We start from the raw sequence: 25042 nt of genomic DNA, 5'->3' as shown, positions 1-25042 counted from the left end.
ACATCCGCCCTATTTTAGAAACATTTTAATATGAACATTAAAACAAATAATTCACATCCAAACCCTCGCCCACGTCCCATCGGCAGAGGGTTCTAGCAACATCTGAGCTGGAATCCTGTCTTTGCCACAGACTCAGCTGGTTATATAATCTTTGAGATAATTTGCTCTTCTCAACAGTTGACCGTACCAGGAATGACCTAGCCCTAAGAGCTAAGAATGATTAAAGAACATTCAAGTTTTATTTGGTTCTTGACATTTTCTTTCCATTTCTCTCTTATCACAGTTTTCATGTTTTTACTTTGGTGTTTGTGTGTTTTCTCAATAAAACAACCCTGCCCCCAAAATCCCAATTTGCCATTTTTGTAAAATTAGACAATAGACTTATTATACTTTAAACTGCTGGTTGTCTTGCCTAAGCAGATATTGTTGTTTACTGTTCTGGCAACTTACCTAGGGACAGGCTGTGTTCGTAAATAAGCAACACAGGGGAAAAAAAAAAACCTTCAGCTCAGTTAAAACCCACAGTGCATTTTAACAGAGTTTAAAAATAAAACTGATAAAAGGTAAACCTGGATTTGCAGATCCTAGTTTATTTTTTGCAGCTTAATTTGCACACTGACCCTTTAAACTCTCTTCCAAGCACCATTGCCTTAAGCACAGCCACAAGGCATAACCATCCTTTATAGTCTGACTTCATCACATGCTCTTACCGTCCTGCCAGGCCAGTCCTGAAATTATCTAGTCAACCGTTTTCCCTGCCCCACTTTTGGTGCGCTTCGTATTTCCTAACATGATAAAAAATAGCTGTTACTACTAGCCCTTTATACATTACCAGAACCTGTACAAGGAGAGAGCAAGAAAGCTCTTTGCCTAAATTTTGACTAAGCCTGAACTCAATATTTATTGGTTAAAGGTAGTTTAGCTACAAAAATCAGATTTTGTTTTAAAAAAATGAAGGTTTTACAAAAAAATTAAAATGAATGGAAACTGATTTCAAGACATTTAAACTAAAAATCGACAGTTTTGATATTTAAATTAAACATTCCTCACAGTGTTTGCAACCCAGACACTGCAGATTTATGTACCTGCTTTAGGAAAAGAAAGTTAAACACAGAGGGGCTCCAAACCTAGATCTGAACACACCTGAATATTTAGGAGGTTTGAAATCAGAACCTGGAGCTGGATCTGAACTTTAGAATTTGTTCTTATCTTTATAATGGTCTGAGCCAAAATCCTATATCTGAATGCCCCCAAATAAATGTGCGGATGTTCAAAATCTAAGTTACTACTAGAGACTCCTATAAATGAAGTGAAATGCGATAGTGAACATTCATTGTCCACGTCAAGTAAAGTCAAAGAGAAGTATCATGAAGATGAAAAGGAAAAAAAAAAAAAAACCACCACCAAACAAACAAAACAAAACAAAAAACAGTTATGTAAGATACTCAGGTACATATATTAGTGTGGTTACTGTATTTTTATCCTGGCAGTGGAGTATCAGAGAGAGGAAGAAAATAAAAATGATTTAAATTATAAGGCCACTGGGTGTCATTCCTTGGAAGTTATTATTATTGGGCCTTTTTATGAATAATAACTAATGCATAGGGATGGTGTGTGTTGTAATGTTTATCAAGTGTTTTGAGATCTTCAAAAGAGGTGCTAAAAAAGTACAAACTACCGTAGTTTTAATTCTAAGTTTTACACGTGACAGATTTATAGAATTTAAGGCCTGGACTTCAGGCAGTACAAAATAATGGACATATTTCTCCAGGTGCCACACGGCACTCTTGAAGCTACACAAGAAATCTATTGGCTGAAATACATTTAGCAGGGATTGTTTTACATTACTCCAGTCACTAGGACAAGTTTTTGTAAAGGCAAAAGCATGGTGATAAACCAGTTAATCTTTCTTACAATTGACCACTCACTTCCACTAATACAGGCTTCAAAGTAGCATTACCAGGGAAAAGCCACCATCAGAAAAATTGCCGATGAAAACAACAGCCATAGTCACAGCACAAGATGTAACACTCATGTAGTGCCCCCTCTCCACCCGGTTACCTTCTTTAATGCCAATCTACTTACAGGTTTTGATGGACAGGTCTGGGTTCTTCTGGATCCCACCACCCACTCAGCAGGGTGTATCTTCTTTATTTTTTCCTATGAATTTATTTGGCAGTTCCTCCACCCCCCTCGCTCTTTCCTGAGAGGGTCACCAGGGCAGCTTGGGAGGAAAACTCTAACCACAGGGTAATCCCCACTTACTTCCCAGATAGTTGGAGACTTCCAAGAAATAACACAAACACAATTATATTAAACAGTAGACAAATATAACAGGGTAAAACACTATTTTTAGGGTCACTAGTGCCCACTCTGATAATACCTGTGACTTTCCCCAATCACATGACTTGATGTAGCAAATGTAAGATTAGTGTCCCGTTGATACACGTACTTTGTTGGGGCCCTTGATGACCAATGACCACAAAATTCTTCTCTGCAGTGGTTTAGCAGTGTGGCTGACGGGGTTCAGTATAGCCCAAAGGACTCAAGTGGGAGAAGGTGTAAATCCCTCAAGAGGTTTAATATGCAGCAGGTTGTAAAATCCCCAAACCCTTACTCTCTGGCTTGAGGACACAGTTCAGGGTGTAGGGGGTCCCCAAAACAAATTCCCTGACTGACTAACTAAAAGATGGTGCACTCACAAACTCCACGAATGATCCTCAGTTTCAGCGATGACTCTGGATTTCCCGGTCACTGCAGAGGGGCTGATCTCTGCTGGCAGGGATCCTCTTCAGGCAGGAATCAGGCTGCTTCGGTCCCAGGATTTCCCCTCACCTCAAAGGGGTGCAGGGCTCAAGATGCAGATTACACAACTGTACTAAAATCCAAACTGTAGTCTCCTAGCCCAGCGTCCAGACACACACACAGCAGGCAGCAGCCCTGGACTAGCACACAGAGCAAAGCTGACCATGTGGTGACTTGTCTCCCCGAGGGAGCTGGAAGGCTAACTCAGCCTGGCTGGGGAAGTTTCCCAGAAACAGGGCCGGCTCTGGCTTTTTTGCCGCCCCAGGCAAAAAAGCCTCCGCCGCGCCCCCCCCCCGGCGCCGAGCCCCGGCGGGGGCAGGGCGCCGAGCCCCGGCGGGGGCAGGGCGCCGAGCCCCGGCGGGGGCAGGGCGCCGAGCCCCGGCGGGGGCAGGGCGCCGGGGGCAGGGCGGCGAGAGGGCGGCGAGCCCCGGCTGGGGCTCGGCTCTTCCCCCGGCGGCCAGAGCGCAGGGCGGCGAGCCCCGGGAGGGGCTCGCCGCTCTCCCCCCCGGCAGCCGGGGGGAGGGCGGCCAGAGCGCCGGGGGGAGGGCGGCGAGCCCGGCTGTGGCCCCGCTCTCCCCGGCGGCCCGAGCGCCGCGCCGCCCCCCTCCAGGTGCCGCCCCAAGCACCAGCTTGGTTGCCTGGTGCCTGGAGCCGGCCCTGCCCAGAAACTCTCTACAAACTGCGAATCATCAGTGGAGAAGGAAAAGGAAGGAAAAAGCCCAGCTGAGGGATTTTGCTTTCAGGTCTCTAGAGGCCAGTTCTCAGGGGGAAACCGGCATGCAGGCCTGGACTCACCATCTCCCCACACAGCCAGTCCTGCCCTTGCCGGCCCCAGACTGCCTCAAAAAATGGCTTCTTCCCTTTCCTGAACTCCCTGGGAGGGGTATCTCACTCCCTATTGGTTGCCAGGCAGACTCTGAGTCTGCCTTGGCTCCCCCTCCCTACCAGGGAGGGTGTGCCTCTCCCTGAGCTGCCAGCAGACAGAGCCCCAGAAATCTAGGTAATCTCCTTGGGGGTTACACTCATCTGTCTGATAATCACAGTTGTAGTTAGCAAATGTTACTGTGGTTTTCCAACACAACAATACCTAGTCACCTAACTAGTTCTATTCCTCACTAGCTGTACGGATACCTCATTCTTCCCATGGCCTCTCTCTCCTGAATCCCGAGGGTTTGGGTCTGTGGAATCTGTAGTTAGATGCTAGTTACTCTCACTGGAAGGTGTAGTGGTTTGATACCACAGTACACACTAATGATTGATGTTATTTTGAACACAATAGAGGAATGACAATATCTTGCCAGAAGGCAAGAGAACTCCCAAAATGCTCTTCCATTGCTGGACAATAAGGGCTAAATCCCAGAGTTTCTACTCAGGCAGAAAACCACTCTTCATAGTGAGCTTTGCCTGAAGTCAGGACTGCAGTCTAGAGGCTACAACCATGGGAGAACAAGCTGTGAAACCTGCTCCTGTTGTTTTCATCTCTTCCAGAGAAGTTTTGCATCCGTTTAAATAGACACCATTAATGTATCATTAAAAAGAAAGGAACTGTCAGTTATTCCTGGTTATTTTCAGTTTGTGTCTGTTTGGTTTTGCCATTACAAAATGTGAGATGATTCATTATCAGGTCCCATCATTCCACCCTCGAAATATACAGGCTCTTTTGAGTATTTTAGTGCCTCTCAGACTCATTGTTCTATATACAATACAATCTGGAATATCGGCTTGCAACTGGTGAATCCTAACAGGGTCAGAGCTTTGGCTTGGATTAGCATCCTGAAATTGAGCTATAATATTTAATAAGATCATACTCATGACACATCCCATACTTCCTGGTTTGTGCCAGGTCAAAACATTTTTTGAGGAAAGCCTCTCTCGTGATTTCCACTTTCAGTCCTGGCTTAAAAAAAGGAAGAGTAGAAGAATAGATTTGGCTTGCTGTATACACATTTTAGATGCAGACTTGGTCCAGCTCTAAGATATTAAGTATTAGTAATGCTGTACTAAGTATTTCAGTGTGTTTTGTTAAAGCTATTATCATCACTGCTTTAGAGCCAACTGCATTTCCTCCCAGGCTCCCCAGTGTGCAGTAGAGTCATGCATGCTGCACTGTTTCTTGGGATGATGCAGTCTGCTTCCCTCTCTATGGATGGCCAGCTCCATGGATTAGCGTGGAAGGCAGAAGGGGCCTGTCTCCTCCCCATCCTTTTTGGGGAAAAGGGGATAAAAGAGGGGACATTTTTGAAGGTAAATAATGTGGTAGAAAAGGGAAGACCAGAGGAGAAAAAAGGAAAATACCATATAAACCCTGCCCTTTGTCTTCTTCCACCCCTTTTTCTCTCCTGCTTTACACCCCAACTTCTATTTCTCCCATACTTTCACTGTCTTTCTTGTCAATAGTTTCACCTTCTCATACCTCTTAAGAAGCCAAGCAAACCCCAGAACTGATTTTGCCATGAATGCTGTTGCAACACTTAAATGAGCAATTTAAAATTGCTCCCCACCCCTTTCTGCAATAGGAGAGGAAGTGCTAGTGCACATCTGCATACCAGCGAATGGGTTTCCTAGCACACATACACCCCTTTTCACTTTGCATTTTTTTTTTAAATTTTACTTTATGGGAGCTGTGAAGAAGCAACTACAAAGTAAAGCTTTCAAGCAGCTTGGTCAGGAGACAGGATCTCCATTCCTTCACCACTTCAATCACCTGAGGACATTCCTCCTTTACCTTTTAGTCCCTTCTGCGCTGTGAATTTGTTCTTTTCTAGTACGTGTATGCCAGTTCATAGGACATTGATACATGAAAAATGTTTTACTAGTCCTCTTGTACCTCCTGCCTTCCTTTCTCTGAAGTATTCTGCATTTCTAGCCCTTACCCTGTTCAGAAAGGAAATAATTTCTATGTATCATCTCTGTTTAAGGAATAAACTGCATGGTGCCATGTGTTTCAATGTTCCTTGCAGTGGTAAACACTTGAAATAATAAAAACAAAGTCTGGCTTAATTTAACAATTTAGTTTATACTTAGTAGAGGACACATAGGCAACTCTAACTACTAAAAGCCCAGAACAGCTAACCCCACCCAATCCAAACCGTTAGTTGTGCTCTTACATTTTCCTCTAGGGAATTCACTAGAGGAACAAACTTGTCTCTTAAAGACTTCTAAATTATTACATGGTATCGGTGCACCTCTCTAAATTTTGGAGGCGAGTCTAGTATTTGCCAAAGAAAAGAGTCTCTAGGTTTCTTTCTTCCTTGAGTTTTAAGTCAAGGTAGAGGCTACTAGCTGATTTGGGGTTGGAAGCAGGATAGTGGATTACGGCATTGCCATCCCTAAATCTTCAAAAATTATGAGCCAGGCCCCATACAATTATGAGAGTTTAAAAAACAAACTTTGGTTTCTTTTTATTTGTCTTCTGGTTTTTGGGCTTTTAGGACTCATGTTTTCAAGAGTTTCCCTGTGAACATAACAGCTCCAAACTATTTGGTTAATGAAAGCCAAGAGTCTCAAGAAATCCCAGGGCTCCAAGAGCAGGGGCTTTTAGAAAAGCACCATATATTATATGAGTTGGCAATACAGTTTCCGTCTCCAGCCTGATCCACAGTGAGAAGGAGTTCATCAGCTACTTTCAGAAAACAAGCTTCCTTAGGCTCCAGCCAGCCCACCAGTTGCTATTTTAGGAGCCACAGCTGCAACACTAACCAGCAAGCAGGCATTATGGCCCAGAACCTCAAAGGTGTTTTGGCACTTAACACCTATTGAAATCAATGGGAGTTAGGTCCCTAAATACCAGAGGATCTAGGCCAAGGGCAGTATGGTAATTCTGTTGTATAAAAGGCCTGCAGTGGCAGCAGAGGTAAGGTAAGAGCTCCAAATAGTTAGGAGGCTGGACAGGAGGCACCATAAATGAAGAAAAAGCTCACTTCACGAAGTAACAGTATTCATGCGCTTTGAAATTGGGGAAACAGAGAGGGGAAATTTTTTTTTTTAAGTTGTGTTATTTGAGCATTTTACCTCCACTAGCTCTGAGTCATCAGCTCTACCCCAGTTACTCAGACAGTGACCAGCTGCAAAAGGAGTGCATCAGCCCAATTCCATGGCTATGTGAATGCTGCTTTGTATTAAGTACAGCTACAAGCCTAATGAATCAGCATATCTGAGGCAATATTAATGGTAGATTTACCTGCAATAACATAAGACCTTTGGTCTGTTAGCGGTGCAAGAAGGAGCTGATGTGTGATGCTGCACTCAGGACAATTTCACTTGTGCTTCAAGATGCTTCTTAGAGGAAAAGGAATTAATCTGACATTAATTATCCACTTGATAGTCCAAGCCACACATTCTTTGCGAAAAACCAGATATGCTTCAGACACCCCAAGCATCTGCTAGCCCTTGTGAGCAAGCCAGCTTGGTGCAGTTCATATTAAGCCAGATTTAATTTTGTATCATTGCCTGCTTCTTTTATACATATGCATACTCTGATCTTTATCCACAGTGGTGTAAGGGCCTGATGGGAGTTTTCCACAGACTTCAATTTGAGTTGGATCAGGCCATAAATGAAAAAGCAACTTCTTATACATTTTCCACCAACATGCAGAAAACCGTTGTTTCTGGTGATCCTGTAAAGTACGGGGAAAAAGTAGCTTTTGCTTCATTAGACATTACTCTATGCGGTAGTTTTCTATTTTGTCTATATTCATAGAAATGTGGTTTCAAGTTTCTGTCACTTTATACATTCCAGCATTGAAAATTGCTCTTTATTAGAGGTATCAAACTTCTATTTATTGTTCCTCTTGGCTGCATTACTTTTGTACTCAACATTTATCCCAGAGCACATTTGAACCTATGAACCTACTGTCCTTTTCGCAGAAGGAACTACTTCAGCAGTTGCAGGACACATAAGACTCACATAGATTGATTCATGAATAAGGTTGTACAAATGTCAATCCTGACAATAGAATGCTTTATCTTCCCAAGTTTAGTCACTTTTATAGTTCATTTTGAGACCATAGGAATGAAATCTGCCACAGCACAATGCTGTTGTGGAAAACATGTTCCAGTGTCTGGTGTAATTGCCCAAGTTTGCATTTAATCTGAACTGATTTATGCACCCACCTTTCTTTCGCTTATTTTTGAAAACAGTGATAACATAGGATGTTCACTGATCTCCTACCATCAGGTCAAAAGAAGATTAAGGCAGAAACATCAACATATGAAACTGCTTCATCACTCCATGAAGTTATAGTAAGCGCTTCCCCTCTTCCCCCCATTTTTTGGTTGTGATAAGAAAATATTTAGTTTTGGAAGAAAAATCATCATCACAAACTCAGCCAAGTGTCTATTATACAGATGTATCTCCCCCCTCTGAAAAAAAAAATATATAAAATATAGTGCATATCTTTTCTAACTTATTATAGACTAAACGGTCTCCTTCCTGTGGGTGGCTTGGCAAAGGATGGGGCACATAGGGCTAAAAACCTGTGTGAGATTGACCATGTGGAGTTTGCTACAGCAAATCATTTTGGATTAGAGGGGTTGGATAGACAAGAAATGAGCTGTGATTTCAGGAAAAGAGTGCTGCAGTCCTGAGGTGGTCTGGCCTCTCTGCACTGGCCTCAGGCTCACTTTTCCTCTAGAAGTAGGTCTCCAGGCGAGGACACAGATATGGAAGATAAATGAAGGCTACTTCCAGAAACCAAGTGTATGTTTCCATATGTTAATTCACACATCTGGTGGGAGTAAAGTGCCATGAAGAGAGGCTCCTGCCCCTCTTGTTCCTGCTACCCCTATCTCCTGTGGAGCCTGGCCCTACAGAGCTCTAGTAGAAAAAGCCTCCATGGAGTCACAGCAAGTGGGATTCAGATAACGTGGTGCTACATAGCTAGCACTTGCCCTCCTTCGATGGCTGGCAGGGGAAATCTGTTTGATTAAGGCCGCCTCTATCTTGGGAAGCATAGGGAAGAGTTTGGGCCTATATTAAATTACTGAAGGCATCCTAGATTCTGCCTACCTGCACATGGTGTGTAACAATTGGTTAAAAACTGATAACTTTTCTATTTCTTAGGATTTCCTTGTTGGATTACCTGCTAGCAGATATGTTTTTAGTGAGATAACAATCCTTTGATAGTTTTGCTCATTTTCATCCTCTCTGGAGCAAACTATCTTGGATTGAGTGTTTCCGAGCAACACTGGGGCTGATTCTGAGCACTTGTTAACATCAGTGGACATTTTTCTTGTGTGAGAAACAGAAATATGACACTCAATCTACTAGTTAGTTGCACAAATTAGAGGAAAGATGGTCTTGAAGTTAAAGCCTCAGGCCTGGTCCACACTAACCCCCCACTTCGAACTAAGGTACGCAACTTCAGCTACGTTAATAACGTAGCTGAAGTCGAAGTACCTTAGTTCGAACTTACCGCGGGTCCAGACGCGGCAGGCAGGCTCCCCCGTCGATGCCGCGTACTCCTCTCGCCGAGCACTTCCGGGATCGATTTATCATGTCTAGCCAAGACGCGATAAATCGATCCCAGAAGATCGATGGCTTACCGCCAGACCCGGAGGTAAGTATAGACCTACCCTTAGACTGCTTTTTCAGAAGAGCTTGGGATCAATTCCCCATACTGCCATAGACTTCTTGTGGCAAGCCACCTAATTTTTCTGTATCTCAGTTCCTCTTACTGTAAAATGGAGATAGTACTTCCCTACCTTGCATTGATGTTCTGGGGTTAATTCATTAACATATGTGAGGTGCTTAGACACCAGGGTGATTGGAGGCATAATCAGTACAGTACCTAGAACAAAAATTCTTAACAAGAAAATTATTAATGATATTTGGTCTTAGAAAAAAGTTTGGATTTTGTTTTTATTGCTTTGCTTTTCCCCCACCCCTTTTCCATCATTACCCCCATCTGAACCTGCTTGGTGGGAGCCAGTATAAGATTAGGGGAGGCTATCAGGGGAACAGAAGAAAAGACCCAAGATTCAGGATGCACCTAGTTAGATAAACGGGCCTGCATATGCAGGGCCGGCTCTGGCTTTTTGGCCTCCCCAAGCAAAAAAAAACAAAAAACAAAACAAAACAAAACCTGTGGTGCGGCTGGAGCGCGGGTGCAGGGGGACCGGCTGGGTGAGGGGGAGAGGGAGGGAGCGGGTGGGCGACAGAGAGAAGGGGGCGGCCAGGGCTACAGCAGGGGCGCTGCCACATGGCCCCTCCCGCTGTGCTGCCTCCTGCGGCCTGCCGCGAGGGCTCTGGTCGGCAGGGAGGGAAGGAAGAGGGCTGCCCTGCAGGGCGCTCCGGTTCTCCGTGCCGCCACCCCTACAGGGCGGCCGGAGCGGAACCAAAAAAAAAAAAAAAAAAAGGCCGTGCTGCCCTAGGATTGGGCAGAATGCCGCCTCGAACAATCTGCCGCCCCAAGCACCAGCTTGCTCAGCTCGTGCCTGGAGCCAGCCCTGTGCATATGGAGGGAAGGGAAAGGGACTGGCTTCGAGATGCTATTGTTTGGAAATGAAATGCCTTTTTGGTGATGGAGACTGCCCATGAAACCGGAAAGCACAGCTTCTGAGAAATGGCACCTTCTACCCACAGTCTTTCAATGGCAAAAGAAAGTAATTTGCTGGTGCTATATCATCAGTCCTAGAGCCACTGTTTCTAGGAATGATGTTGCAGCATGGCATGTTAGCCATTTTTTGAGGAGTTATTTCAATAGCTGCACAGCTCCTCTTCTGATTAATGAAAGAGCCAGCAGATTTATAAGCCCTGTTACTGAAACATTTCGCCAGACATTTGCTGAATGGTTTGTCATAAATGTTGACTACCTTACAATGTGGGGGAGAATGTGATTAGAATGGCTATTTTCATATGCACACTTTCCCTACATTTATTTCTCATTATCTATGGCTAGCACCACCTTGTCTGAGCAGAAGAAAGGAGGAGAATATTCAATATTGAGAGTCTGTTTTCAGGTATTGTTTTTCCTGAAACTACCCTTAATTTCCCTGCAATCAGAATAGCCATACACACACTTTTTTGGGGGGCTAGTTTAAATTTCATAAATGGAACTGTAGTATTAAAGCAACTGTTTTCAGGAAGTGGAGTTTCTTCAGACAATATCCATACTTTTGACTGGGTGCATCTCTTTAAAAAAAAAAAAAAAAAAAAAAAAAACCACCACTCAGCAGGAAGACAAGACTGAGTGTGATTTACAGTGTAATAATTCAAGTGCAGTTAAATACATACGGGACCCAGTCCTGATCCTATTGAAGTCAATGAGCCTTGAATTATTACACCAAAACTAACCTTCTGATGTGCCTTGTTGAAAATAGAAAGGAGGAAAATATTACATCATGGGAGAAAAGAAAAAAAAAGGGGGGGGGGGTCTAAACATACTGTAACAAATCTGTGACTTTAGGATTGTCACAATGCTCTACCCCAGGGCCAGTTAGAACTTCACAGAGACACTGGGAAGAGAAATCGGCTCCTTCAGCTTTTAAAGCACAGGCCTCTATGACTTGACCGGAATGAAAACCCCCCTTGCTGTCACATGCACATAGAATACTATCAAATAATTACAGTATTGCAAACCCCCCCCCCCCCCCCAAAAAAAAGAATAGTGTGTTGAATTTAAATTCAACTTCAATGCACATTAGTGAATGTTAAATTATACACAAATACAAAGGTCCAAAGTTCACTTATAGTGGAGTAATTCTCACTTGCTTTAGCATTTTACATTTAAACAGAATTGAAAGCAGCCCTGTTGCCTCTGGAGCTCTACAGTGTGCAGCAGGTGGCTGAAGCAGAAACACAAGACTTTTCTTTGAATTTCAGCCATCTGCAAAGTGCTGTTGATCACAGGCAGCCAAACTTCAAAAGATACATTTTTCTCCTATGTGGCTGCTACAAACTTTCAGAAGTGGCCAGGGTATTTTCAAGCACTCCGCTGTGCTTCATTTTCAAAAACTAGCCCCTAAGATTTGATTCATGTTGTTTGAATGCATGCATAAATGTGCACAAACAGACAGCATTTCAGGTTGAATTTCCAGTTTGAATGAACTCATTTGAAATTGTCAAGTTACTATCTGGTTTCGTGTCAACCCCATGCAAAACCATGTGTTTTGCATGATTGTAATTCAAAAACACTGTGCCAGTTTACTAGAAATTTGGGGGGGGGGGTCTTTGCTTTTTACTTCAATCAGCAAGATCAGGGCCGGCTCCAGGGTTTTGGCCACCCCAAGCAGCCCAAAAAAAAAAAAAAAAAAAAAAAAAAAAAAAGCCACGATCATGATCTGCAGCGGCAATTCGGCGGAAGGTCCTTCGCTCCCAGTGGGAGTGAGGGACTGTCTGCCGAATCGCCGCCGAATCACTGGACCTGCCGCCCCTCTCCGGAGTGGCCGCCCCAAGCACCTGCTTGCCAAGCTGGTGCCTGGAGCCGGCCCTGAGCAAGATGCCAACTAATAGACAGAGCCAACTAGCATCTCATCACTGTGCTACTGGAGCTGCCCTATTTCAGATGAGAAAAATCAAAAATCCCAACTATTTGTCATAAATGATCTTGTGGCACTTTTTGTAAGAGCAAGGTGGGTTTTTTTTTGTTTTGTTTTGTTTTTTAAACCTAATGTCCTGGCCAAATTCCATTTGAAGTACAGTAATTAATTCTCTATATCTAAATTCCTCTTGAGCTTTAGTTAAATTATTCTTCTTCACGGTTATATACTGTTGTCTAGCGTTGCTGTACACTGTTAAACAGTTATCACATCTCCCCCCAGAGATGGTTATATTTCATAAGTCAGTGTAATATATACATACATAGAAAGATATATCCCATACCAATATTTAAGAGTGTCATAATGCTTAACTAAATTAGAGGCTGATCTTAGAAACACTTGCTTCATCCTTAGTGTTTACTAGGCTCCTCCTAACACCATGCAGTTCCATTGATTAATTGCAGCTTCAAAGGAAGAGTGCCACCTATTGAATCACCAACAGCACTTCCTGTAGCTTTTACTGGAGTTCCCCCATCCCATTTATTTGGAGCTCTAATGAGATCACAGCTTGAGCTACTGTGGTTGCAAGCTGTAGTATGTGGCAATAGAATCAGGGGATACCTGCGCCTCAGCTCTCTCTCCAGGGTCTAAATCCATCAAGGACATCAGGGACAGATGAAAGGCATTTCAGCTTTTCTACCTTTGTAGCCTAACAATTAGGGGAAATTTCCTAGGGAGCTAGGAGGCAGCAATTCCAGGTCAAGTCAGCAAAATATTTCCAGCAACTAAACTTCAGGGAAAAAGGTTGCATGCATACATGAAAGAAAAAAAATCACTTCCAGCTGATTGGTTTAAAAGCTTTAAGTGCTTGGAATTTAAAATTCAAGCAAATGCAGCTTATTGCTTCTCTTGTATGTTTAATAAAGGTAATGGTATCGCTTTGGGGGGATGCATTAGCAAGGAAAGCTTATACAAATTTAGAGCCTTACTGAATCATTGACTCCTGAGCATGACTCATAAGCCCCTTCATTTGTGCTACAGGACCTTAGATAGTAAGAAAATTAGTCCTCTTGTAAAATAAGTTACTGGGTCAAATATTGTTTTCAATTACAAGGATGCAATTCCCAGAGAACTCAATGGACCTGATTTCCCGCTCATGCTGGGGTAAATCAGGAGAAACTGCACTGAAGTCTATGGAATTATACCAGTATAAAATCAGTTTAAGTGAGAGGAGAATTGAGTCAAATGGGAGACGCATTTGCACAACTGAGAACAGAATGTGGCCCACTGAAAGGTGGAGTTACCATAATAGTCAAGAACAAACAAAACAAAAAAAGGGGCATGAACTAAGCATCTGCTTGAAAACACCACTAACATTTAAAGTAAGTAATAAAATCTTCATCACTTGAGACATTTAAAATTAGGCTGGATTAAACACCGGGGGGGGGGGGGGGGGGGGTTAGGAGAAAGACAGACAGGGACAACCCTCCAATGGCAGGGGTTGGATTACAGTATTGCAGATAATCTAAGTGATTTTTTCCATCTCTAACTGTTTTGGACTTGATTCTCCCACCCTTATTCATGTTGAGTAGTAGTCCCTTTTTTCACTGGGACTATTTGCAGAGTAAAGAGCAACTTAACATGCAAATAACAGATTCAAACACTTATGACTGAACAATGGGTTTTTGATTACCACAGCCACAAAGCTTTTGAACAGACATCACAAATAAGGTCGGCACTGCCTTTGTATTGACAAATATCTCAACAACTGGCATCGTTCTTGGACAGTTTCCATATTCCGAAATCATATTTCCATATCCCATGAATGTATGCAATGAAATGCCAGTATTGGGCTTTGGAAACATTGCTAGCTATCAAGAAAAATCAAATAACCAGAAAGGTGTTAGGGGGAAAGGTGTTGTGCCGGTTTGTTGTGGGTTGTATATTTTTTGTTTTTGACAAAGCAGGCGCTGGTGAAGGAAAGGGTGTGTTGTGAGCAAGACACGAGAAGTCATTCTTCCGCTCTACTCTGCTCTGGTTAGGCCTCAGCTGGAGTATTGTGTCCAGTTCTGGGCACCGCATTTCAAGAAAGATGTGGAGAAATTGGAAAGGGTCCAGAGAAGAGCAACAAGAATGATTAAAGGTCTTGAGAACATGACCTATGAAGGAAGGCTGAAAGAATTGGGTTTGTTTAGTTTGGAAAAGAGAAGACTGAGAGGGGACATGATAGCAGTTTTCAGGTATCTAAAAGGGTGTCATAAGGAGGAGGGAGAAAACTTGTTCACCTTAGCCTCTAAGGATAGAACAAGCAGCAATGGGCTTAAACTGCAGCAAGGGAGGTCTAGGTTGGACATTAGGAAAAAGTTCCTAACTGTCAGGGTGGTTAAACACTGGAATAAATTGCCTAGGGAGGTTGTGGAATCTCCATCTCTGGAGATATTTAAGAGTAGGTTGGATAAATGTCTATCAGGGATGGTCTAGACAGTATTTGGTCCTGCCATGCGGGCAGGGGACTGGACTCTATGACCTCTCGAGGTCCCTTCCAGTCCTAGAATCTATGGATCTATGAATCTATGAAAGAGGGAGCAACTGGCAGCCTGTTTGCATTACATTAACAGTGAGAGAGGGAGAATCAAAGGGATGATATCTAGGGTTTGGTAACCTGGATATATTTGCTGTTGCCTTTATGCCTCAAGCAATGGACAGATTCTTGGAATTAATATGATACATATCTGTTGCACATATACAGTAGTGGTATTAGCCTAAATGGGTCCAGATCTACCAAAACTTCAGGATCCTCCCAAGATATCTGGCTTCCCTGAATGGACTCTTCCTTCCAGTCCCAATCCCTAAAACTCCTTGTTCTTCCTCCCTAAATTCCCACCCAGCACATGGACTGCTTGTTTTGCTCTTCATAGCACCCTGAATAGTCGAACAGACTCTTAGGCCCTTGTCTATACTTTGGGGGACAGAGAGGGATTGCACCATTGTAGCAACTGATGTAGCTATTCCAGGGCAAATTTTCAGGTTAGATGTACTATGCTGGTGCAAGATGGGGCTTGAACTGGTCTGATTTACCTTGGTAGGTTACCAGGGTAAGACGCACAAGTTCAGTGGTTTCCAAACTTGGTTCACAGCTTGTTCAGGGTAAGCTCCTGGTGGGCCGTGAGACGCTTCGTTTACCTGGAGCGTCCGCAGCTACGGCCGCTCGCAGCTCCCAGTGGCCGTGGTTTGCTGTTCCTGGCCAATGGCAGCTGTGGGACCCCACTTCCCGCAGCTCCCATTGGCCGGGAATGGCAAACCGCAGCCACTGGGAGCTGCGAGTGGCCGTAGCTGCGGACACTCCAGGTAAATGAAGCGTCTCGCGGCCTGCCAGGTGCTTACCCGGAACAAGCCGCAAACCAGGTTTGGGTACCACTGCACTCATGTAAACACCATTGTATGCTGAGGCAGTGTGTCTACATAGGGGGTTGCACTGCTGTAACTACATTGGAATAGTTACATTAGTACAAATTCCCCTAATCTGAAAACACCCTCCATTTCACCTTCTCTCATAGCTGCACCAGTTACCCTCAGATAATGAGGCCTGGTTTTTGAAGATCCAGCCAAGAAGCCCAATTTTCCTGGGCACACAAATCCACTGTAATGCCCAGCACCAGCTATGATTTACTATATATAGTAGATGATATATTCTAATTTACATTAACCTAAATAAACTTTACCAGAGAAGGATTTTTACCACTGTTTGTTCAGAAAAAACATTATCTAAATTAAGCGAGTCATTCTTTCATGAATGTTTCTTCCTGTAAATAAAAGATTCATATAACAGTAATTAAGTTAATTAGGCAATCATTTTATTTTACTTAAAGCTATTTTACCTCCTACGTGACTATATACTTTGCTTCAACTATTCCACATCCTCAGTTGAGTGGTTTGTTCCTGACTCCCTGTGGTGGTTTCCCCATGGCTGCATCAGGGTAAGAATTGAGACATGGCATCCTAACTTCAGAGATCTAAAACTCTGATTGATGTGCCTGCCGTATAGTACAGACAGAATCACTGGGAAAGACAGAAGATGAAGGCACAGGTTGTCTTGCTGACTGTGAACTTGATTTATCATTCTTTCCCTCCACCTGCCCAGAAAGGAAAAGGAGAGAATCCATCTAGGTAAGGGCAAAAGAACACCTAACGTTTAAAATGTTGCATGACAGACAAATTTTTGTAGGTAGTTATGTCACTGAATGGTATGCTGGAGGCAAATCCTTATTTGAAGTGGCAAGACTATAGGTTAACATTTAATCTCATTTTTTATAAATAAATAGACTGCTATTAATAAAATAGATATTAGTATGAAATATGGATCAAATCAGCACATCTTGAAAGTTGTATAATTAATAAATTAGTGACAAACCTAATGAATTAGTCACATAAATTCCACATTAGCGACAGAACTTAAAAGATAAATAAAACATGCAACTGAATTTATTGGATATGCCATATAAATAAATAATTAAAATGTACTTCCAAATCAAACTGCAAAGAATAATGTAAAGAATAGCAGCCTCTGGGAGGCTGGATGATTGAATGACCTTACGTTTTTCAGCTTGCCCAGGTTAGAGGCAGAGAAAGATCAGTAACATTTCAGGGTGGGACATTGCTATCTACCATCACCAATCCACTACTATGTCTATGCAGGTTTGGCTGTTGGTTGAAGAAAAGATAAAAGGGAGCTAGAATAGGCAATTACCCTACAAGAATAAAACCCACACACACTATATATCTATCGTTACAAAGGTGAAAGTAAGCTGGTATGGGCTGGTACAGTGTACAGGTAAGAAAATGGCCGCCTGTACACATGGCAGTGCTTTAAGGACCGTACTGGCAGGACCACTGACAGGGGGAGCAAAAGGGGCAGCTGCCCCAGTGCCCAGCAATTTAAAAAGTCCCAGGGCTTATGTCAGCGGCCGGAGCCCCAGGCCCTTTAAATCGCCGCCAGAGCCTCGGGCAGCGCTGAAGGGCTGGCTGGGAGAGTCTGGCACCAGTCCTGCCCCTTCTGCCCGAGGCCCTGCCCCTTCCAGGGGTTCAGAGCCACCCCCCACCTTGCCCAGAAGCCCGGCCACCCTGTGTACCGGTAAGTCCTTCAAGTTACTTTCACCCCTGTATAGTTACTAAACAACTAGGCAGAGGTCTGCAATAAAACTGGAAAGCAGAAAACATGATCCATTCTACAAGAAAGATGAGGAAGGCAGTTTTGTGCTTTTAATAGCATAAGTCCTATTGTATCACAATTAAGAGAACTTCAGGTATCTTTTCCGATAACTACACCATTTCTCTATGTTCCTCTTTATCTTGACTTCTGGTTATAGACATGTACCATGCTTGAATTCACACAATAATATACCCAGCTGTTAAGACTGCTTATTAAGCAATTGAAAATTTGTGGCTTTGAAATGCTGAATATCTGTAATAAATATGTCAGATGAGAAGGGCTTCATGTAGGATGTAAAAGGGGAGGAGATGCTCAAGGATGGTTTACTTGATCTAGCGTTAAAGCCCAGGGTGATATATTCCCTTTTTTATTCCTTGACGAGATCCAAGCCTTTATTTGGTTCAAAGTTAATGGGTCTTCATTATTTCTTTGTCAGCCAGACCGCACAGTGCCATCCATTTACAAGTATAATAGAACAAAAATTAGACCTTCTGACTAAAAGTTGACGTGGGCAGAGGTTTCTGTTTTATATCTTGCCTCAAAGTTTAAAAAATATAAAATAAAGACATGCTGCTGCCCTTAGCAGCCTTTGGTGGTTTGAATGTGCTACTGATTGTTATTTATCTGCAGGAATAACTATGTCTTCTCTCTGGGCTAAGTAAAAAACCACACGGACATACCTTCTGTAACAAGAAACATACACATACTGACAGTAAACAACAACTGGAGGATTCTGCAGCTATATGGCTCTTTGTAAGGCCTAGATGTGGTGACTTCGCTGTTGCTTCTAGCTGAACTGAAGCCTCATACAGGTTGTTTTGTTGTTATGAAACAGGTGATTCTTTGATCATGAAGATTCCTTGAAATGACTACAGCTGAGTGCAGTGCCAGCTCACTTGACAAAGTGACAGAGCTGTGAAAGGATGTGTTGGTAGAATAAGCTTAGAGGGAATGAATGTGCAGGATCATTATGTTATGTACTAGAAAATGTACTCTAAAGTAGATTAAGCTAATTTGGAATAAGGTATTCTAATACCAGAAAAAGAGCATCCACCCAGGGAGTTAATCAGGAACAGCTGGTCCACTTTAAACTCACACCCTACCTTAATCCAAATTAACTTCCCAGTGTGGACAAGGTATTGTTGCAAACATTGCAGCAAACAATTGTTATATGTACATAACTGTTTGTATGTGCAATCTGTACATATCTGCCTTCATCTCTAGCGCATATTGAAATAATAAAGAGAAACAAAATGGTTTTAAAACATTCAAGGTATCTGATTATAGGAGCTCACCAAACCCATATAAATGTAGGAGAAATAATCATTAAATTTATGTGAGAAAACAAAGCCATGAGGCTGGATTTGAATTTGAGAATCTCAGCACTGCAAGAAGAGTGAATTGCCAGCAATCGACAGGAGCACACCACATGAGCAGGTGCAAATGGGAGAGTGAGGAATGTGATAACAGCTGTGTACCCAGAATACATTCATATCAAGCTGCATCTTGTGCATCTGTTCTATATTTAGGCCATTTTTTACTGATACCTTTAGTGACGTTTTAGCAGGTGAGCATCTTTATAAAATGTCATTAAAGGAGAGAGATCGTTAAGGGGATACAAAGTTACATAATGGTGTTGAGACAGTGACTGAGTAAAAATGGTGGCGACTGCATGAGACTGTAACTGAATAAGAGGCTTTGAGCCAAATGCATCCCTAATGTAACTCTACTAAAGTCAGAGTTGTGCCAGGGATATATTTGGTTCTCTATCTTTAAAAAAAAAAAAAAAAAAAAAAAAACCACACACCACTAACTGTGTGCTCTCTTTCCACTCCTCATACGTCGAGGTGACATCCATGTGATAAACTGTAAAGCCATATGATTAATTACAAAGCTATGTGATAAAGGAATTTATTATGCACCTTTGTCTGCCTCACCTGTACTCTGTTCATAATCCTTCTCCCTTGGACTTATTCTAACATTCTAAACCCCTAAACAACTTGAGAGAGTTGTCTGTTTTTTGTGTTTAAAAATCCACTCAACATGCACACACAAAAGTTTTCCATATTTGAAAGAAGGAAATTTTCCTCCCAAAAGCCAGGATGGCAATATTCAGTATTAGAATATGACAATAGTACCTAAAGCCCTGTAGAGGTGCAGTGGAGTTTGGTTTCCCTGATGATCCAGTGGTGGGATTACCCGCCACTGACAGGGCCCTGGGCTGGGACCCAGTGGAGTAGGGTGGGCCCAGCTCCCCCATCCCATCATCACCAACCGCATAGCTGGGGAGCCGCTGAACCCTCACCTTAGGCCCTCAGGCCTATAGACTGTTAACTACTGTCTGCCCCAGTCAGGAGAACGTGGCTATAGATTGTATATTGCTCTGCCTGGCCAAGAGGGTGAGAGCCTATAGACTGCTAATTGACTTCTGATCCTGAAAGTGAGGGACAACTACAAACCCACAAATAAAGCTTAATGTTGCATTTCACTACAAATAAAGACAATTCCTGTCCTGAAAAGTTTATGCTCTAAGGCCCTGATCCTGAAAAAGTAGGGCTTTGTGGAAGATCTTGAAGGAAGAGAACCAGGTTGCTTGGCATAGTGGAAAACGAAGTCTGTTCAATGCATAGGGAAGGGAGTGGCTTGGAAAATAGCATGGAGCTGCACCCAGCAGAAGGGAGTGAGGTGACATTTATGCTTACTTCCAGAGCACTGTTGGACAAACTGGCTGGCTCCCGTATGAACCAAATACAAAGAGAAGATTTGTCACATCACATCCCTTCTAATGGAGCCTGATTTATGTTTTTTAATATGAGCCTTTTAAATTCATTAAGTCATTTTGGTCTCAAATATTAAGTTGTCTTTGGTTAATTGGATTAAATGAATGCAAAATTAAACTACTTTACATTGCCCGTTGTGCCATGATTTGATGGTACAGTATATACTAGTAGGGCCAAGCTTTTTAAATGTAACTAGTGATTTTGGGTGCCTCATTTTTTGGATGCACAACTTGAGAAACCTTAAGGTGACCAGATTTCCAGAGGGCCAGAGCTCAGCACATCCTATCCCCTTTAAAGCATCCCCAGTTGGACATCCAGAAAATGAGGCACCCAAAATCACTAGCCACTTCTGAAAATCTTGCCCATAAGAATTCATGAAATTCCCAGGGTCAGGCTATGGGCCTGAAAACTATGGATAAAACTTCCACTGACTTCAGGGGAGCAGGATCCAGCCCAATGTGATCAATCACAAGAATAATAAAAGAAGGAACTTCTGACATCTTTCAATCCTCTACCCATAGCTTTCAACTGATTGCAGCAGAAGCCTAGATAAAAACTTATTGTTTTTATTAATTGCACATGAAATGTAAGTAACTATGTTCAGTTCTGTATAGTGATAAAGTATAGGCAAATAAAAGCCTTTGATAAAATATGTACAGAATGATAAATGGATGTAAGATTCTAACAACTGTTTCATTAGCTGTATATTACTGTCAGACTAATACTTGTAATCATTGTTATAGTTCTGGTTGCATACTCAAACCATTGCACAGAATTTTCCCTTTAGCATGACATTCTGCAACAATGTACTACTCTATTCGTTTGCATCCCATAATCTTGTTTAGTAATCCATTTCATTAAAAAGCCTTATTTCTTCTGTTCATCATCAGTCAGTACATTGAAAATTAAACAGCAACATGATTGAATTAATCAGCTAGGCTCATCATATAATCTTAATTGTCAAACTCAAGAAGCTCTTTTGAAGTCTTTAAACATATCACTTGTGAAGAACCAAAGGACAGATTAAATAACTGCAGAGATAAAACTCTTTATACGCCTTTGAGTCAACCAGATCAATTTCAAGCTGAGACCTTATTTATCTGGACTATTAGGTTCTCTAAAGATTTCCCAATAATCCAGTAGCAAGACACAGGAATATAGGAACTGAAATATTGGAGCAGACCATTTCTCATTCTAGTCCAGTATCCTCTTTTCATCAGTGTCAAATAAAATGGTAGAATCTTTGAATCTGAAAGTCACGATTACTTTGGACAATCTTGGAAGATCACCTAGCAAAATATTTCTTTTTATGCTTCATAAAGCATAATTTTATAAAGATTCTGTTTTCAATAACTACCTCAACAAGAATATTAGCTAGTTGTATGTGCTAAGACTCATCTGTTATCAGAAAGAATCTCCTTACCGTCTCATTACACTATTAACCTTCTACATTACAGGGTATTTCATCTTTCTTTGATGCAATGATACATACGCTGCTGGAGGCAGTATATTCTCACCAGGTACTCACTAAAATAAGCTAGTGGCCTTGTCTGGTATGGTAATTACTATGTTCTTTTATGGTGATACTGGGTCATAACATTATCCAGTAAATGGCCATTAAATGTGGTCCCTTCAGCTCTCAGTTACCAATAACAGATACTGTGAAGTTAGTAGGGGCTTGTCTACACTTACAGTGCATCTGTAACACTTAGGCCTTGTCTACACTACGAGAGTACTTCGATTTTAGTTAATTCGACTATGTGGAATCGATATTACTAAGTCGAACGTGTGTGTCCACACTAAGGACAGTAATTCGACTTTGTGAGACTTTGTGAGTCCACACTAACGGGGCAAGCGTCGACATTGGAAGCGGTGCACTGTGGGCAGCTATCCCACAGTTCCCGCAGTCCCCGCTGCCCATTGGAATTCTGGGTCGAGCCCCAAATGCCTTCTGGGTAAAAAAATGTGTCGAGGGTGCTTTTGGGCGCCTGTCGTCATCCGTCCGTCACTCACGCCCTCCCTCCCTCCCTCCCTGAAAGCGCCGGCGGGAAATCAGTTCGCGCGCTTTTCTGATTACTGACAGCGCGGACGCCACAGCAGTGCGAGCATGGATCCCACTGCGACCATCGCTGCAGTTGTGGCAGTTCTCAACGCCTCGCAGCTTCTCCTCCACCTGTACCAGAGGCAGCTGCAGATCAATCATGAGAGGAGGCTACGGCACCACCGTGACGGCATGAAGTCGGACACTAGCTCCGACCTCTCTGAGAACATGAGACCCAGCGCCCAGGACATCTCGCTGTCACTGGGTCTTGTTGATACTGTTGAACGGCGATTCTGGGCCCGTGAAACAAGCACAGAATGGTGGGACCACATAGTGCTGCAGGTCTGGGATGAATCCCAGTGGCTGCGCAACTTTCGCATGCGGAAGGGGACTTTCCTCGAACTGTGTGAGTTGCTGTCCCCTGCCCTGAAGCGAAAGGACACCCGGATGCGGGCAGCCCTGACTGTCCAGAAGCGAGTGGCCATAGCCCTCTGGAAGCTCGCAACGCCAGACAGCTACCGGTCCGTCGCTAACCACTTTGGTGTGGGCAAGTCTACCGTGGGGGTTGCTGTTATGCAAGTAGCCAGGGCAATCGTCAAGATACTGCTATCTAAGGTAGTGACCCTGGGAAACGTGGAGCTCATCAGAGATGGCTTTGCCGAGATGGGATTCCCAAACTGCGGTGGGGCTATAGATGGGACTCACATCCCTATCCTGGCACCGGACCAACAGGCCAGCCAGTACATCAACAGAAAGGGGTACTTTTCCATGGTGCTGCAAGCACTGGTGGACCATCGGGGACGTTTTACCAATATCTACGTTGGATGGCCTGGCAAGGTTCATGACGCTAGGGTGTTCAGGAACTCTGGTCTGTGTAGACGGCTGCAGGAAGGTCTTTACTTCCCGGACCACAAAGTAACTGTTGGGGATGTGGAGATGCCTACAGTCATCCTCGGGGACCCTGCATACCCGCTAATGCCCTGGCTCATGAAGCCCTACACTGGCGCACTGGACTCAGGGAAAGAACTATTCAACTACCGGCTCAGCAAGTGCAGAATGGTGGTGGAGTGTGCTTTTGGCCGTCTCAAGGGGAGATGGAGAAGCCTACTCACTCGCTGTGATCTCAGCGAGACCAATATCCCCATTGTGATAGCTGCTTGCTGTGTGCTCCACAATTTGTGTGAGAGCAAGGGGGAGACCTTTATGGCGGGGTGGGAGCTTGAGTCAAATAGCCTGGCTTCTGATTACATCCAGCCAGACAGCCGGGCGATTAGAAGATCCCAGCGGGACGCGCTGTGCATCAGGGAGGCTTTGAAAGCCAGGTTCCTGACTGAGCAGGGTCTCCAGTGACTGTTCACTTTGTGGACACAGATACTGAACCTGCCCCCGTTTCTTTACCCAGTTACTGTTGACTATCCTTCCAAGTTACATACCCCCTTCCCCACCTTCCCAACAAATAAAATCTGTTCCGTTTTGTTACTGAACAAGGTTCTCTTTCTTACTGTTTTCGCGGGAATGTTTTAAACCGGGGACGCAGACTGTGGTGGGGGGCTGGTTTATTGTTTTGATGCAAATGATGCTTCTAAACTCCGGGAATGACAGGCTCCGCAGTGCTGGATTGGTTGTTTCAACACAGCCTGCCAGCAGTCCTGGGCGGGACTGCATGTATGTGTCGGCCAAGTGACTTTCTGGCAGGGGGCGGAGGGTAACAGATCCCCTGCTGCGTGGCTCTGTGATCCAGGATAAGGACCGCGGCAGAAGATCTGTAACTGCCCTCCCCCGCCACAAAGTCACAGATCAACCCCCTCGCACCCCAGAACATGAAAACCGCCTCCCAGACTGACCAGGGTAACTGGTGACTGTACTGTGTATGTGTCCTGATGCTGGACCTGCCCCCGCCTCTGTAGCCTGCTACAGGTGACTGTCCTGTCCAAGTAACAAACCCCTTCCCCCCCCTTCAGACAGAATCCCCTCTAAAAGACACTCTCGTAAACAGTACTTAACAGAAACAGATGTTTTATTATGAACCGCACATGAAAAGGGGGGGAGGAAACTTGGACGTGGGCTATTGTGAGATGGGTAGGAAAGGGCTTTTCAAACTTTGGAACGAGAGCCTTCCATTGCTGCAGCAGTGTGCAGGGGCTGACTGAAAGTTTTAACGGCCCTTGCCGCCCCTCCTTCTTTGGACTTTTGGTGAGGGGGGTGTGGGACTTGGTGGCGGGGGAGGGCGGTTAGAGATAGACAGCAGCAGGGCTCTGTCCTCCTGCCTCCGGTCTTGCAGAACATCCACTAGGCGCCGGAGCGTCTCCGTTTGCTCCCTCATTAGTCCAAGCAGGGTTCGAGTAGCCTGCTGGTCCTCCTGGCGCCACCTCTCCTCCCGTTCCATGACTGCTCTGTGCATTTGTGACAAGTTCTCCCTCCACTGTGTCGTCTGGGCTGCCTGCTCTCGTGAGCACTCCATAAGTTCATAAAACATGTCTTCACGCGTCTTTCTCTTCCTTCTCCTAATCTGCGCTAGCCTCTGGGAGTGTGATGCCAGGCTGGGTTGGGAGACAGTCGCAGATGTGTCTGTGGGAATGGGAAAAAGGGAGTAAATTCCTGAGACAGATAAATGAAGTTGCTAACAAAGAACATAGTCTTTCTCTGTGAACAACACCATGCACTGCACCTTTCACATGCGCACTCAGGACAAGGTCGAATTTTCGGCCCTCGCCTTCAGTGCCTGGGGTC

Source organism: Emys orbicularis, chromosome 6 (assembly GCF_028017835.1).
Source record: "Emys orbicularis isolate rEmyOrb1 chromosome 6, rEmyOrb1.hap1, whole genome shotgun sequence".
Lineage (NCBI taxonomy): Eukaryota > Metazoa > Chordata > Testudines > Emydidae > Emys > Emys orbicularis.
Note: the sequence above shows the minus strand (reverse complement) of the source record.